This window comes from Parus major, chromosome 8 (assembly GCF_001522545.3).
Source record: "Parus major isolate Abel chromosome 8, Parus_major1.1, whole genome shotgun sequence".
In the NCBI taxonomy this organism is placed as follows: domain Eukaryota; kingdom Metazoa; phylum Chordata; class Aves; order Passeriformes; family Paridae; genus Parus; species Parus major.
The window spans coordinates 15,094,697-15,110,956 of record NC_031777.1 but is presented as its reverse complement, the minus strand read 5'-3'; the positions used below and the strand labels follow the sequence as shown (position 1 = coordinate 15,110,956).

General features: G+C 41.8%; 1 protein-coding gene across 12 annotated transcripts in view; it reads right to left on the bottom strand.

Moving 5' to 3' along the window:
• ZNF644 (zinc finger protein 644) overlaps positions 1–16,260 on the bottom strand; it is an 81,899-nt gene that overhangs the window by 46,486 nt on the left and 19,153 nt on the right. For 4 of the 12 annotated variants that reach the window (XM_015636038.3, XM_033516432.1, XM_015636046.3 and 1 more), the window contains exon 1: positions 5,968–6,032. The exons of 2 other annotated variants lie outside the window; for them this stretch is intronic. The gene's annotated coding sequence lies outside the window, so the exon portion shown is untranslated. Of the gene's footprint in view, positions 1–5,679; positions 5,788–5,967; positions 6,033–16,260 lie in introns of those variants that run through there. 6 more of the 12 variants (XR_004498519.1, XR_004498520.1, XM_033516430.1 and 3 more) reach the window with 4 other exon arrangements.

The window sequence follows — 16,260 nt, the reverse complement described above, 5'->3', positions numbered from 1 at the left end:
ATATCGGAAGTTTGCAGGCAGAGCCTGTCCTCTGTTGAAAATATTGTTTCTAATACCAAGTCAATTCAGTAGCAACAACAAAAATACAGCTGTTGGAAAAAAATATTCCAGTTCTCTGCCCTCCCTACCACTTATCACAGGGGAGAACACAGAATCCAGTGTCTTTGGTGAAGGCTCCTACAGATATTCGTAAGAATACACAATATTCTTAAATGCATAAATACAATAACCTACATAAGTATAAACAAAATAATAAATACAATAACCTACAACCACTCTTTGGGTTATTGGTAGCCTAATTTTAGGATACAAATTCTATAAATTTCCAAACTCTTCTGACAGAAAAAGATAAATCCAGAAAACTAAGTTAATATCAGAGACAGTTCCTGAAACTCTACAGTCACAAAACTTGTATATGCCCACATCTGAAGATAAAGAAAGGTTATCAGCAACATTATAAACATTAAGGGCTTTCCAAAAGCAAGCATCAAAAATTATATCACATAGTGTTCCTGGGAGAGCTGAGTAGAAGCAGAAACAAACAAGCAGAAATACACTGAGGACAACCACTCCAGAAAATAAAAACTGAAGCTAAAATACAAAAAAAACCCAAAACTGTCACCCAGTACACTCAAAAAAACCCCCAACCAAACCAAACCAAGGAAAACCCTAAACCATAACCACCACCCATCACCCCACTGACTGCAGCCAGGCAAGTAACAGACACCAGTCACTTCCTACCAGCAGCAGCAAGCAGCAGCTTCAGAGCTGCCACACTTTACAAGCAGATATAAGGATGAGTTTTCCAAAAGCAGTCGCCTGATCTCCTGTTGTATGCCTCCTCTGGAAAACTCACCCCTGTCCCTCCCAAAGAGCCACACTGGGAAAGTAGATGGGATAAAGCACAACTCAATGCCATCAACGTACCAAAATATTATTCTGTGAAAAGGCAGGCAGAAGGGATTCATTACTACATTTCAATGCTTACATTTGCTAAGGAATTCCTTGTCTTTCACTCCAATTAAAAATGGCTGCATCAGGTAAAAGCCTGTAAATAAAGGTAAATTACACAAGGGATCATTTGCTGTGGAAAGTACTTTTACAAATGGGTGCTAACAGTTGGTCCAGAAAACAGGGAAGGTGATCTCGATTCATGAATTCAGCTACAATTAGACCAATCAATAAAGCACCTTTAATTCCTCCCATCCTGTTTCCCAAAATGCACCCTCTCTACTGTTCTACTGCTTTGTTAAAACCAACATTATCAAGTAGCTATTTAAGGCAAGCAAAAAATACAAATCATTTGTACAAATACAATCATTCAAATACTCACATAAAATGTCCCTTTATGAAGAAAAAAAGGGACACTAAGTATGGTAAGTATCTAACTTATAGCATTCAGCATACTGCGAAGTTACGACACACTAACAATAGGCCTGAAATATTCCTAAACCCAGACATCTAACCTTTATTCTGATTTGAGCATGAACTTTGCATAAACTGGATTAAGTTTCAAGAAATACTGAATTACTAAATAGCCCATCATCCTTAAACTAGTTAATTATTTGTAAGACAAAGCATTCAACATCAATCAATAAACATCAACTAGAGAATTCCATTTCCAGTATCTGGATTTAATATGAACCATCAGTTCCCATACCAAGAGCATCACAATTACTTCTACTGAAGTGAGAGGTCTCTGCAATCCCAAATTTGCTCTAAAGTATGATATCAGTTAACATTTAGTGTAACCAATACACACTATTAAGCCACTCTCTTCCCCCATTTAACCTCACTAGCAATGCAAGGGAACGGCTGCAACATTTTGTCAACCTAATTGCTGCTGTATACAGTTGAACAGTGACAGAAAGGCAGCACAACTGGATTTAAAAGAAATTATTTTATATGACATTATTTTATAACATATTTCATTATGAAATTTTAAAAAAGCTTGCTCCTTCTCCTCTACCACTATGGGTAAATCCTATAGATTCTGGGTAGACTTGGTACCAAGACTGACTACACGACACTGAACTGCAGACTAGGTAAGTAACAGAGTCTATCATGCTTTTTCAAATTTTGAAAACAACATGTATTATAAGTTTATGCAAACTTATTACATGGTCTTTCTTGCTGAAGAACTGTGACTTGAGCATCAAATTACATCCCATAGGAACACTGCACTGGAGAGGTGCATGGCATTTGCATCTGTTTTTATGTGGCCATTTGACATCCTTGCCATCAAAGCGCTTTTCTACAATTCTGTGAACTAGGTGGGCATGCCTTCTACCATCACTGCTTGCATGAAAGGGTCATATTAATTGATCTAAAGGACACAATGTATACAAGCATTGACGTTTATGCAAGCTTTCTGTCTGGATTTTTCAAGGTTTTTTGTTGGGTTTTTTTTGTTAATTAGGCATCAGGATATTTTTTCACGATACCACAAAGGTATGAAATCCTTTAACTCATTCTGACAGTATCTTTACGTACATCAGACAGAGTGACCAACAATCACAGTTTCCACAGGTAACTTAAGCTCTTTATGCAGTACCAATATGAAGTTTGCATCTACATTCATAAAAAAATGCAGCAAGGAAAAATGTTAATTAACAAAAAACAGCTTATAGATTTGGCTTATAGGCAGAGTGCTCAAGAAAACCAATCAATCGATTTTCAGACAAGACAAACTGGTTTTGGTTTATTTCACCAGGAATTCCTTTACACTCTCAGTAGAGCGGACATTATGTTCCTCTGAACAAATCTGGTTTTGGAGGCTATGCCAAGTTTTACCCAGGCTTAAAATCAATTTAAGTGAGTGCAACATTGTTCAGTTTTATTGTCATTTTCCCAATCTCTGGATACATAATACAAAATGCTCTGCAATCCAAAGCACAAAAGAAACTAATTGAATGTGGCTTGTAGTAACTAACCTTGGAGCAATGCATTTGGTACTAAAAGAAAAAAGGGAATAAAACACGTGTCTTAAGGCAGCCCTCTGATAGCCACATCACTTGAACTTTGCTAAAGATAAAAAGTTGTTTGAAAATGTAAAAATATGAGGACGGTGTTTCTGTCACAGTGAATCAGCAGCTGTTCAAAAACCTTTACTTCAAACCAACTTCAGGTGAAACTGCAGAGCAAGTGACATAACCATTCTGTATTTTCTCCAGTTTTAAGTTCTCAACACTTTTAGAAGCCTGAAAGTGTTTGAAGCTAATAACTCTGTGTAAGCATGTGTGTGCTTTATTACCATCAAGAATTTTATTCCTTTTTCAATTCCATTTTCTCCATAAGTGACTTGAAAAGACTTGAATTAAAAAAGAATACAAACTAGTAGGCTGTGCTAATAATTGCAAGCATAAGCACAAACTATTACTCAAGAAATTCCACTGACATTCAGCGTCTATATGAAATTCGGTTATTTTAAAGTCAAAGGCATTGCCATTTTTGTTTAATATCCTGTTTATTCATCTACTGATGCTCCTATTTCAGTCAATCTTTTCTGTATTAAATAATCTCACAAAGATGCTCCAAGTGGTCAGTGCCTTAATCTCCTACTAGCCAGGTCACCTGCTGAGAGTTCAACTCCCTTTCTGCATTAAGAACTTTCATACTTTCCTAGGCACATTTCTCCTAATGCTACTAAGCATAAATCAGACACTGGACTTCATGAACCTTTAAGAAAAAAAAAAAGAAAAAAAAAAGTCAGTAGTACACCCTTGGTTGATTGGTTTGGGGTTTTTTTTTAGAATTTTTTTTTGTGATATTTGCCCAGGACTTTTTTTAATTAAAAAAATAACAACAACAAAAAAAAACCCAACAAAAACCATGCAGACTGATCAAAAGAGAAAAAAATGCATAAAAAGACAAGTCAAGTCTTTTTGGTGACATTATGGGTGTTTTTCTCTACAGAATTCCTGTTCCTTGGGTAGGTCCTTTTAGTAAAAATGAAATCAGTTGCAAATATCAGAAGAAACTATTCTAAGAAGATATTCTGAAGATTATTAATTTCAATTCACACTGTAATTCTTGTATAACTCTGCACCATATCCATCTGCAGTTACATTAAACAGGTTTGCAACATCAGCTCTGATTCTAAGTCAGTGTAACAGGATTGTCACACTGCACTGCTCTTTGATGCACTCTGGTTAAACTCCTCTCCAATAAGAAAATTGCTGCATTTTCTCTACACCTAAATGACCCACTAAAAGCTTCCCCAGATTTATTCTGCATTGTCCAATCAGTCCATTTATTTTGTCCTCAAATCACCAACCTTGCACAAGTCAGGCAGTAAAGAGTTCTACACAGAAGAATCAAATTAAGTTACCAAAAGTCTGAAGCACTTCACCCTCTACTGTGAAGAATCTTCTCTTTAAAATTTGTTTTATCATTTGAATCAAAAATTATGTTGCAACTGGTATTTAAAAACCCTGTCAATTAATTAATATGTTAATTCATTATTTTATACAACATGAAATAACTTCTCCCTCTAAAATCTGGAGGACATTCATTCCTCATATGTGTTTGAAAGCAAAGTTCCATGACACAACCTTCATAATTAAATTATGTGCTGGAAAGGGGGGCAGGAATCAGAGTGTCACCGCAAATGAGATTTTGCTTAAAGGGCTAGTGCTGTACAGCATTGATGGAAACCTATTTTGATATATCATATTTGTTTTCCGTTACCACTTGATCTGTCACTCTACCACGACAGAGGTATTGCCAACAAGGTGAAGGTTACACACAAGCCATAAGAAGAAAAAAACTTTCTACATTTTACACAAGTTCGATTTGTCAAGATGATGCTCATCACTGCAAGCTGGTAACGCAAACTTTGTTATAGACCGCCAGATCCTGAAGCTGCTGGGAGCCCGAACACACGACTTTGATACCTGAACTGGTAACTTTTCCCTCGCTGCTGTAAACCACCTCTGCGCCGGGAGCTCTACCACCGCTCCCGGGGGCACACGGGCCAGCGCCGCGGCGGGCCGGGGACTCGCCAGCCCTTTGTACCGACACCAGGCGCTTCAGAGTCTCTCCACACCGAGGAGGAGGGGAACGAAGGGGAGGGTGAGGAGCGCACGTTCCCCCTGTCCCAGAACGGCAGCAGAACCTTTCTCGGGCTGGCCGCCCGCTTAGGGGAGCAGCGCGGGCGAGACCCGCAGCAGGGAGACGCGCGGCGGAGCACAGGCGGCCCTGCGGGACCCGCCGGGGCGGGCGGCGGCAGGGCACGGACGCCTGTGGACCTCCCAGGGTGACCCCGGCCACCCTCGAGCGACGGCATTGTCCCGCCCGGCCGCCCCCGCCCGCGGGGCATTACCTGGCTCCCGCGGCCGCGCTGCCGCCGGCCCGGCCCCAGGCCCCGAGCGGCGGCCCCGGGTGGCCCAGCTCCTCCGCGCCTGGCAATGGCGGCCGCCCCGCTCCCCCTCCCCGCTCCGCGCTCACTGGCTGCGCCGCTTCATGTGACCGAACAAAACCCTCCTCGACACAGCCCTTTGTGTCCCGCCCGGCCGGGGCACCGGGAACGCCGCTCTCCGGCTCGGGGGGGTGGCGAGGGGCGCTTGAGGGGACGGAGAGAGGCGACAAGGCGAGCTGGAAAAGGAAGGGCCGGGGAGGGCAGCGCCTGCCGCGGCTGCTCGACCTCCGCCAAGCCGCCGCCCCGGCCCGGCCACTTACCGCGGCGCGGGTGGCTGCGGCCGAGCCGCGGTGCCGCACCAGGTCGGAGGCGGCCGCCATGTTCCCGATGCGGCAGGATGGGGCAGAGCCGCCCGCTCCGCCACCCGCCGCTAGGGCGGCCGGCCCGGCCCGACCCGGCTCGGCCCGGATTGGGTGGGCTCCGGTCGGCCCGGCCCGAGCCCTCCGACCTGCGGGGCCCTGCGCCTCCCGCTCTCCCCCTTCACTCCGCGGCCGGGCGGGGGCGGCGGGGGCGCGATACAAAAAAATAAATCGTAACGGGAAACTCACGGGCTCGCCGGGCTGTGCGTCACGCCGGGGTTACGTCCTGCGCGCGCCGTGGTGACGTCATCGCGCAAGCCGCCCGACCGCCCCGCCGCTCCGCGCGCGGCTACACGCACACGCACACACGCGCGCACGCGCCCCACGCTGTGCGAAGGGCGCACGCGCACGGCATCCTCCCCCTTCCCCCGCAGGGAGCGCGCGCCCCTTCCCCGCCGCGGCAGGCGCGCGCCTTTCCCGGTCCCGGGAGCGGCTCCGCGGGCTCGGAGGAAAGGCTCCCCCCGCGCGCGGAGGAAATGTCCCCGCGGGCGGCTCCCTAAACGCGCCGGGCGCACGACGCCGCCTGCCAGCGCGGCCGCCACCCGCCCTGCGGGCTCCCCTCACCTCCGCCGCGCGCGGGGGCGGGCGGCCCTTCCCACAGGCCTGGGAAACCAGGTCAGGTGTGGCAAGATCTGCGCCGGAGCGCTCCCGAGCCAGCGGGGAGGCAGAGGCAGGCTCAGGCTGCTGCGGACGGTGCCAGGGGACGCGGGGAACCTGAGCCAGCGGGCACGGCCCGGGGGGCGGGAAGCCACGAGATGACAGAAAGACACGTTCGGTGCCATTCTCTCCTCAGATTAATGCTGCGGAAGCAAACCCCGGCTCACAGACGGAATTCTCCCGGAGCAAGGGGAGAATGCTAAGTGCATAGAGACTGCTTAGATGAGTTAATTTTTTCCTTTCAGACTAGCTGGGCCCGGGGGATTTCATACTAGAGTGAGAAGCTGCTAAAGGCAACGTTAGAGGTGTGAGCGGTGGTCAGCGAGACAACAGATACCAGGAGAGAGGAAGAGGAAAGACGCGACACTTGTCATTCAAAAGGGGGGAATAGGTAGAGCCAAGCACTGTCAATCATTCCAGATTCTATTCCCAGAAAAGTACTGAAGCAAATAATCACACATCTTTAAGTACATGATAGCTAATGAAGTGGTAAGTTACAGCCAACATAGATTTGTCATAAAAATCACATCAAACCAAACTCGTCCCTAGCTCTGACAGGATAACAGGCCTTGGATGTGAGTAGTGCTCGGTTGGTTATGGCTTGACTTGAGTAAGATTTTTGACACCATCTCAGAGAAGTCTTAATTGAGCAAGCAAAAGAGATAACATAATTAAATAACTGCAGTGGTGCAAAATTACATCAGCAACGTTTCACTGTGACAAATAGCACAACAGCAAATAGGGTTCGCTGCAGGTGGGTATGTTCTGAGTGTGGTACCAAGTCTAATTATATGAGTGACAGAATATAGTTTACATGGATTGGATTTGCCAACAATGCCAATCTGGCAGAGCTGGAAGCATATTACAGCAAAAGAAAAAAAATTAAAAGTCTTCCTGAAAAAATAGTTGCAGAAATATGATGCAATTGAATAAATACAAGTGCCAACTTCAACATTTAAGCAGGAAAATAACAATTGCACAATTGCAAGACTGGGAACAGATGAATAAACACCAGGTTTACAGAAAAGGGGCTGGGGATCAGAGTAAATCACAAACTGAACATGCATCAACAATGTCACACCATTGTGAAAAAAGCTGCAGTACAGAGAGATGCGTAAACAGAACTGTCATATCTAGGACATAGGAAGAATTCCTCATCTTTAATACTGGTGAAGCCTCATCTGTATGTTCAGATTTGGCCTCTGCATTTCAAGAAAAATTTCTTTCAAAAACTTCCAGTAGAAGACAGTACAAGGAAGACAGGGGGAAATTTCACCATTTTAAAAGATGTGACCCTAATTGAAAATAGGAATGTGTGAGATTTTTTAGTCTAGAGAATAAAAGACCATGGGCGGAAAAATCCATTGTTCACTGCAGACAAGGCTGAACGTAACAGCTTTAAACGGTACTGAGAAATTTCAGTTAGACATTAGGAACAGTTCTATTATGATATGGATAAATAAAAGTGGCATATATTCTCTACAGGATCCTGTAAATATTACTAGTATGATTTTTAATATTAACTTACATATCTGTAAGAAAAATATAGAAGCATTTGACTGCTGTGAAGTAATGAAGGCACACTAGGTAATAATTGTTTTCAGCATAATTTTCTGTAGCTGCAGTTACTATCCAAATTCCCAGATATCTGTTCTGATCCTATTTTTTTTCTGACAAAAGCAAATCCCAAAGGCATTTAAACATTTAATGTGTTGCCAAGATCTTATGCACAGGTGTAGATATCCCCTTTGGGAGTCTTTGTCATGTTACAATCAGTATAGCTGTGTGGCAACATATGTCACATGCTCAGCTAATTTGCTAATTTATAAACTTTATATATCACTATATATTCCACATTTAAAAATAATGTGTGTGTTAGTGCTCATGTAACCATCGTCTATCACAGCTTTTGCTTTTCTTTGCTTTTTCTCCATGGTACCAGAGGCTAATTTTCCCCAAAATCCATTAAATTCAGGGGTTTCTCTGGAGCTTGCCAGTTAGGAGAAGGCAGTGTGAGTGGTTTATGTTGTGGGACTGAGACCCACCAAACTCAACTCATTAGAGATGACTAAAAGGCCATTAAATAGGCCAATTTTCAATCTCCACTGAGTTAGACTGAATTCAAACTGATAGCCCACAGGCAAAAGGCTATGAATTTCATTAACAGTACCCCAAAGCATTCAGTCCCCTAATGAGTGCTAATATTATTCTTCTGAGAATTAAGCTTGTTTTCAGAAAATACACATTTATAAAATCGAGTCCTAATTATTTTGGAGCTTGTAAGGACAGTTTTTCCACTGCTTTTAAACACAAGAAACATCACCATCTTGTACAATCCACAGATTCCTTCTAAGAGTCTTACATCTTAGGTGCTCCATGCTAACCAAAATACAAATAAAAATGTGAAAAAGCAAATATTAATACTACCATTATGCTTCTAGCTGAAAATAATATATTTTATTGCACACAATCATTTTAAGGTCATCACATTTATTCAAAATAATTTTATCCCATACAAGGTAAGATTTAAGGAACAGCAATTCTTGCTTCAATTCTGCAACTAATAACTTAAGGAAACCACCAAATTCCGTAAAAAGAAGAAGATGCAGTGTTTTATTATATTTCACATCTATTGTGAACAAGTAAAATGCTTAGCATAAGAAAACCTGAACTTCAGTTCTAATGCTACCAAATCCCACAATTTATTAATAGTTTAAAGATATCTAGCAATTTTTTAATCTCACAACTTAATACTTGAAATAAGAGGCCCCATTCCATTAGCACTAGTGGACTCTTAAAAATGGTTATGATTCACATAATCTGTGGATCAAAAGGAAAATCCACATTTGCTGTGAATGAATACAGCACATAAATGCAATATTTCATTAAAATGGTAGTGTGGTAAAAGATTATGTCCAGTGGTGTCAGAAGTCTTTTTAGATTCCTAATTCCACTCCTGTTGGCATTTATAGTATGTGAAAAATAGTAGATGATCTTAAAGGTTGCCTGATGGATTAAGACATGAGAAATAGATACAAAGTGACACAAAACTGGGATTGCATGTCCACACAAAATACAAACTTTAGGACCAGGGAAGCATTTTAATGTCTGTAAAAGAACACGTATGGCCAGTAAAGAACCACACAATAGGATTCTTGAAAATCAAGCCAGATACTGCACAGCTGGCTTTTTGTTTGCAGGAATTCTGGCTGTGTCCTGTATTATTTCTCCACCAATGGAGACAACATTTAATAATAGTTAAAACAGCATTTAAAAATCTCTCAAGAGAATGATGCTGGTAGCTCCTCCTGGTCATCAACATGGCTACAAAAAGCTTAAACCAAGACAGGTTCTTTCAAGTTAGCAGCAAAGCATGATTAACTGGAACCAATTTAGAAACTGTTTCTTCATATAAACGTTTCTGTAGCTGAAGCTGCAGAGGGAGAGTTGGAACAGGTTTAAGCTGAAGCATTTTGAATGAAAGAAGACTGCAAATGCCTCCTTGTAACATACAGCAAAATCCCAAATGCCTGGAGGGAAAAACTTTTTAATGATAATTCCTTACATTTATATAGCACCTCTAATTCCCTAGGACCCTAAGCACTTCATTAACTCTATGCAAAAAGCTTCACCATGGAAATATAGCCACTATATACATCATTCCTTGAAAATTTCATATTCAGTTGACACATATTCTGGTTATCCTGTGTACAGCAAACAAAACAACAGATAAAATATTAAGCTACATAATTTTGAGTTATAGAACAATTTAAGGCTGTATGGTTTACAAAATGCTGTCATGGAATGGATGCATCACATTTAGCCCATTCATTTTCCTTCTCCATTTACTATTTCAATCTCATCTTTATACCATAGCCCTTGGTAGGAAATGCTGTCTTCCATAACATTTTCAAATTTGAAATTCAGGCAAAAATGGTCTCTATACGGAAAAGTAGCATCTTTTATTAAATACAATACTACAGTCTGAAATAGTAGAGTTTTTGAGTTCCTAAGATATACTGATGGGATTTTTTTAAGGTGAGATGGTTGTACTAATAAAATCACTTATCTTTATGTATAAAGTTTATCTTTGTCTTTAGACCCTTGTAACTACAAAAGCAAGCACACAGAAACATGGTATGAAAGATATCTGTTTCATTGCTCAACTTGCTAGTGAGTTTTTCTTTACAGAGATGTTTCTGGTTTCTGAGCCTTTGTTACAATGATGTAATGCTGATTTCACTAATATCCACAAATTTAGGAACTCAATGTACTGGTTGTTTCAACAAAGAGTAATCAACATTATTTCAACTGAAATATTAGAAGAAGTAATAAAAAATTATTTGGAGCAATTTAATTTATTTCAACATTGTAAAAACCAAAAGGGGGAAAGTGACTTTTCCTAATCTTTTTTTGCTGCTTGAGCTGTTGATTCATGTTTTGCTGGCTTGTTTGTTTCACAGGCTCTTTTAAGGTACAGTTGTCAATGCTAATTAAAGAGGATTGTCTCGTCTATTTTTCAGACAGAACAAAAAATGTATTTTATTTATAAATTTAGTCTCTGCTATAAATCAAGATATTCTAGTCATCTTTGTCAATATGAATTAAACTTTTAGAAATATCAGTAAAATAATAAGAGAGCACCAAAAGCATATAGGTAAAATTAAAACCATTAACCATTAAACCTATGCCTCTCTTAACAGTGATCCCAATATAAGGTTAGTTCTGAAATAAAATATTTTGCAACAGAAGGGTGTTTAGACAGCGTGCCTAGGGAAACATTACTGCTTGGCACTGTGGATTGCCTTTGGAACTGTCCTACTCTTGTAAATGTTTGAAATCTCGCAGCTAGGAGAAGATTGCTCAGATTACATAACAAAGACAACTGCCACTGTTTTCTCACTGCTCAGCTTTTGTCCATAGGCAATGGGACGAAGATTTCCGTGTCTGTTGCTTAGACCTGCTCTCCTTGGTAGGGCCTGTGACTGCAATTACAAAACAGCTTTTGTGAAGACAGCAGCTCATTCCCTGCTTCCCACAGTCATCTCCTGTTCTCAGTCCCTCCACTATGGAGTGTTCCTGTCATCTGCCACTGATCAGACGGGAGCAGCTGCTGGGGCAGCACTGCCTGCCTGGCACACCAGGCTCCATTCTTAGCTGTTCCACAGGTACCACCACAGTAAACATTATCAATTACAAATCCTGGATTAATTATCAATACCTTAGTCCTTATGCTGTTTTTTTTTATTTCATCAGGTGTTATTCTAATTCATCCTCCATTAAAAAGACAATAGCTAAGCCTACATCTGTGTTCCTTTCAGGAGGATCTGCCACCTCTCTTTTCACATCTGAGCTACTGAGCTCAAGTCTCACAGAATTCAAAGATCACAAGGAAGCACACTAGTGTAGGAAAATACCACCATATATTATAACACTGAACTTCTTAAAAACAATGCCTTGGAGAGCTGCCATTTGCATCACATGCAGGAAGCATCAATATATGAAAATATGCTATGAGCAACAAAATCATAACAAGTTTCTTCCTGAATCTGTTGATTAATTATAATTTAGTGTGAGAGGAAGAAAGCAGTGGCAATAAACTGGCCTTCAATAGATGATGGAAAAAGACCCATACCTAATAGGTATAAATTATCATACCTCTGCTTAACTGATGATTCAGTTCACATTATAGTGCCAAAATGATACACAGGGAGAAGACAGAAAGAGTAATTTCAAGATCCTTGTTTCAGGTGTCACACTGGTATCCTTAACATCCCCTTGCAGAGGTCACTGCACAAATGAATCCGGCTCCAACCACTATGGGCCATGTGCCGGACCTTTGCCACGACTGAGCTACGCTGATAGAGTGCTAGTGACGAGAGGGAAACTGCGCTAGGCCTGAGAGTGTCATCTTCTGTCTCCTTCAAGGTGTGTCACCCCACTTCCTACATCCCCCTCTGTGACTAGCACCAGGGTCACACCAGGGTCACACCCATGGCTGCAGCATGTATTAGAGACCAGAGCAAAGTCAATGCGGAGAATTAGTGACAAGAATCCTTTGAGGCACACTCCATCTCCAAAGTTGTGACTGCTCTATGTCCAGTGAGGGACACAGGTGGCACAACAGGGGGAACTCACCTCCCTCAGACAAGGACCATTTCAACACCCTCCCAAAAAGGAAAGGGCTTTGCTAGCCAAGCCCCACCATGTCTGTACTTCAAAGTCATCTGGCCAGATGGAAGCCAGGACAAAGATCCAAGTGAAGACATCTTCACCAAAACCCTTTGCCTTTAGAACCAAGTTCTATATGTTTTAACAGCACTTGAAAAATGAACAGTGTCTGTCAGTCGTCAAAATCATTGCCAGGCAGTATTTCTTTTCCCTGCAATTTCCTACTCCTCTGCCTGGTAGGCAATTGCTATATCAGGAATTCTGATTTCTCTCACCACTGCATGGACATACACACCTTCTTGTCCTTATGCCTGACATAAATACTAAAATCTTTATTATTCTTTGTTTGTAAAGTGCCAGAGGTTTGTGTACAGGAAGACATAGCAATCATTTTTAAAGAAGAATAAAGAAAGCAAAAAAGCATTTTACTACTATTAATGTGGAAGTACTAGGGATCTTATTTTGTGTTTAGGTAAGATCACAGAAGCAGAAAGTCTGTTTGATATGCCATACCTTCTGTTTGTTTATTAATTGTAAGGAGTTTGATTTTGATCAAGACAATTCATTATGAATATACTGAGTTTTCTAACATCAGAGATAAAGCTTAAAAAAAAACTACAAAAGCTTTTTTAGACTATATTGTAGTGTATGGATAAGTATACATCTTCAGGGCATAAAAACAGACATCTTTGTAATTGAATGCTGAAAAGGAGAGGGGGAAAAAAACTACATAAAACTGATAGTTTTACACAGTCTTAGAGTTAATATGCAATTGTGAAAAAATATTTATTAAATTTTGTGGTTGTACAGAATCAGTGTATGGCATGGTTTGTTAATAAAAAATAAAAGACCAAGGTACAACCTAGGGTTATTATAATGACAGCATTGTTGCCCATTAATTTTTCCCTTTGCCTGCCAATCCCTTTTTATGCCAAAGGAAGAGGAGTATCTCTTAGGCTCCTCACTTTGACAACATGCATTACCACTCATCTGCCAAAAAGTATCTTCAGTGCAATGATCAAAAGCTATATTAAAACTTTTGCTTCTCTCTTGTTCATCCAGTATTTCCATATCTCATCCTACTTAAACTCTCAGGTGAATTATTTTGAAGAGCAGTTAATTTCCCATTATCTCATTCAGGAAATACTGTCAGGTTTGGGATTTGCAGGCAGATCTTGTATTGTACCGCTACTGGTTTTAGTGTGAAGCTCATATGAACATAAAGTTTCTCATTATAAGCTCATTGAAACAACTGCAAAGACCTTAATGAGCTTTCAACCAGGCTCTATGAAAGAAAATTCTAGCACTAATTTTCCTACTAACAAAAACCTACGTATTTAAAATAACTGTAAAATAGTTATTTCAGTATCCTGGAATGCATGCTGAGTAGAAGTTTCTCAGACAAAAGAAAGAGTGAGGAAACTTAGAAGAACGGTCATGTTCAGTTTTAAAATTTGTCCCAGTTTCAAAAGTCTTGGCTCTGAGTTCCAACAAAGTGTGTGGAAATGGACTTAGATAAAGCTTTGGAGCTGTATTTTTAGTTAGATTGTGCAGATAATTCATAGAGTAAAAATGGGGTATCTGTAAAAGCAGAAATAGTCAGCAGAGTAGTATAATTTTGGGAATTTCAGCAGAAGAAGCTATATCTGAACACTCAGGAAGCACTCAAATCTGTCTATTAGTGTGTCAAATGTGCCCCTCTAATTCCATCCCAAGCATATTAGAATTTCTTCTTAAGAAGTTATGTGTGAATTGTCATTCAAATATACCTCTGGCTTTTACTTACTACATTTATATTCTACTCTAAAACAGCATAGAAGTTTTTACTTACTCTGCACAAAAGAGAATCCTGATTTTGAATTTTAACGGGACCCAGATAATGGCAGTTTAATATTTCATGTAGATGTCTTAATCAGCAAGCCATTTAACCCAATCAATGTAAGAGAGTACTTTTTAAAGTATTCCATTTACAAATAAGCAACAACCATGTTTTGTCACATTTTATCAATTATGCTTTCCAAAAGAGGAGGGTGTCATCTCATTTGTGATAGTTTTAAGAAGCAGAGCTCTCCACAGCGGCTGTTAAAATGGCACATGCTGGGGAAAACAGTGCTTATTAGGATTAATTTAAGACAATGGGTACTCACTAAACCTGAATTGTATATGATCACTTCCACCATTAATGCATTACATTTTATCTCATCCTTTAAAAAGAAATAATTCTATATTGAGAATTCCTTTTGTTCCCTGACAGAGCTGATGGAATTTAAATCTCAGGCCCAAGGGAGAAGTGCAGTGGCTTGAGGCATGCAGCCCTCCTGTGCTGCAACAGGACAGTGCACAGGACAATTCAGGCCAGCAAGGCCTATGAGGAACAGTGACAGCCCATCCTTTCAAGAGTTTCAAGTAGTAGGTTGTGGAAAATTAATGATGTCTGACTGTCAAAGCTTGTGTTGATCAAGCAGCTCTGCAGCCTGCTGAGAGCAGAGAGGCTGAAAACGCCCTCTGAGAGCACAGAGAATATTCTGAGAGTTTTTTCTGCACAGGACCCAGAAACAGGAGATCATAGTGCTTCATAGCAGTTCAGGGAGCTGATATGTGGTGTTAACAAGAGGCCCAAGCTGGAAATGAGGATGAACATTCAAGACATGGAGCCACCATTTCTAACCTCAGGCATATGTGAACTCTGGCCTCTTTGTACATCTTGTGCCAAAAAGGGTCCCTGTAAAGTATGGCCTGGGGCAGCAGCAAGTGGGGGAGCTCCTGAATGCAGAGATGTTGGGAATCAAGGTAGGGCAATCACAACATGTGCACAGGGGCTGTCCCTGCACACTGTGTTAGGTCTCTAGATCTCATAGGTACCTCTATCCCATAGCAGCAGGATACGAAGTGAGGCCTTTCCAGTACTCATGTGACATCAGTACACACGTACCACATACAACCACAGCCTACACACCCATACCTTTATGTTAAAAACCTCATCCATGACCAGCCTTCTGATCCTGCTGCAGCAGCCAGTTGGTCTCCTCCCTGGGATGGTGAGCACGTCTGTGGTCCCTCAGTCCATTCTGAGATGACCCACTCAGTCCTTCACCTCAGAAACAAAATCTGTAGCACTCTCTCCTTTTGCTTTGCAAACAATATAGAGAAGGGCAGGGGGTGGTGAGTGTGTGTCACTCTTCTTCTGGAAAGGAAGGTAGCTATCCTTCTCTGGGTTAACAGATCCAGAAAAGGCTTGGCTTGTGGCTGTGGCCTCCCAGATGTGGAAGAAGACTGTAAGAAGCCCAAAGCGTGTGCACATAGCAGCCCAGGGCCAGGTGGAGGAGGCTGCACTGGGGGTGATGAAGAACACATCACTGTTAACCAGAGGGCCACATGGCCAACAGCTGTGGGCAGGTGTGGCACACACAGATGTGGGCAGGTGTGGCACACACACAGGTGTGGGCAGGTGTGGCACACACACAGATGTGGGTAGGTGTGGCACACACAGAGATGTGGACAGGTGTGGCACACACAGCTATGGCACACATACAGGTGTGGGCAGGTGTGGCACACACACAGGTGTGGGCAGGTGTGGCACACACAGAGATGTGGGCAGGTGTGGCACACACAGCTGTGGCACACACACAGATGTGGGCAGGTGTGGCACACACA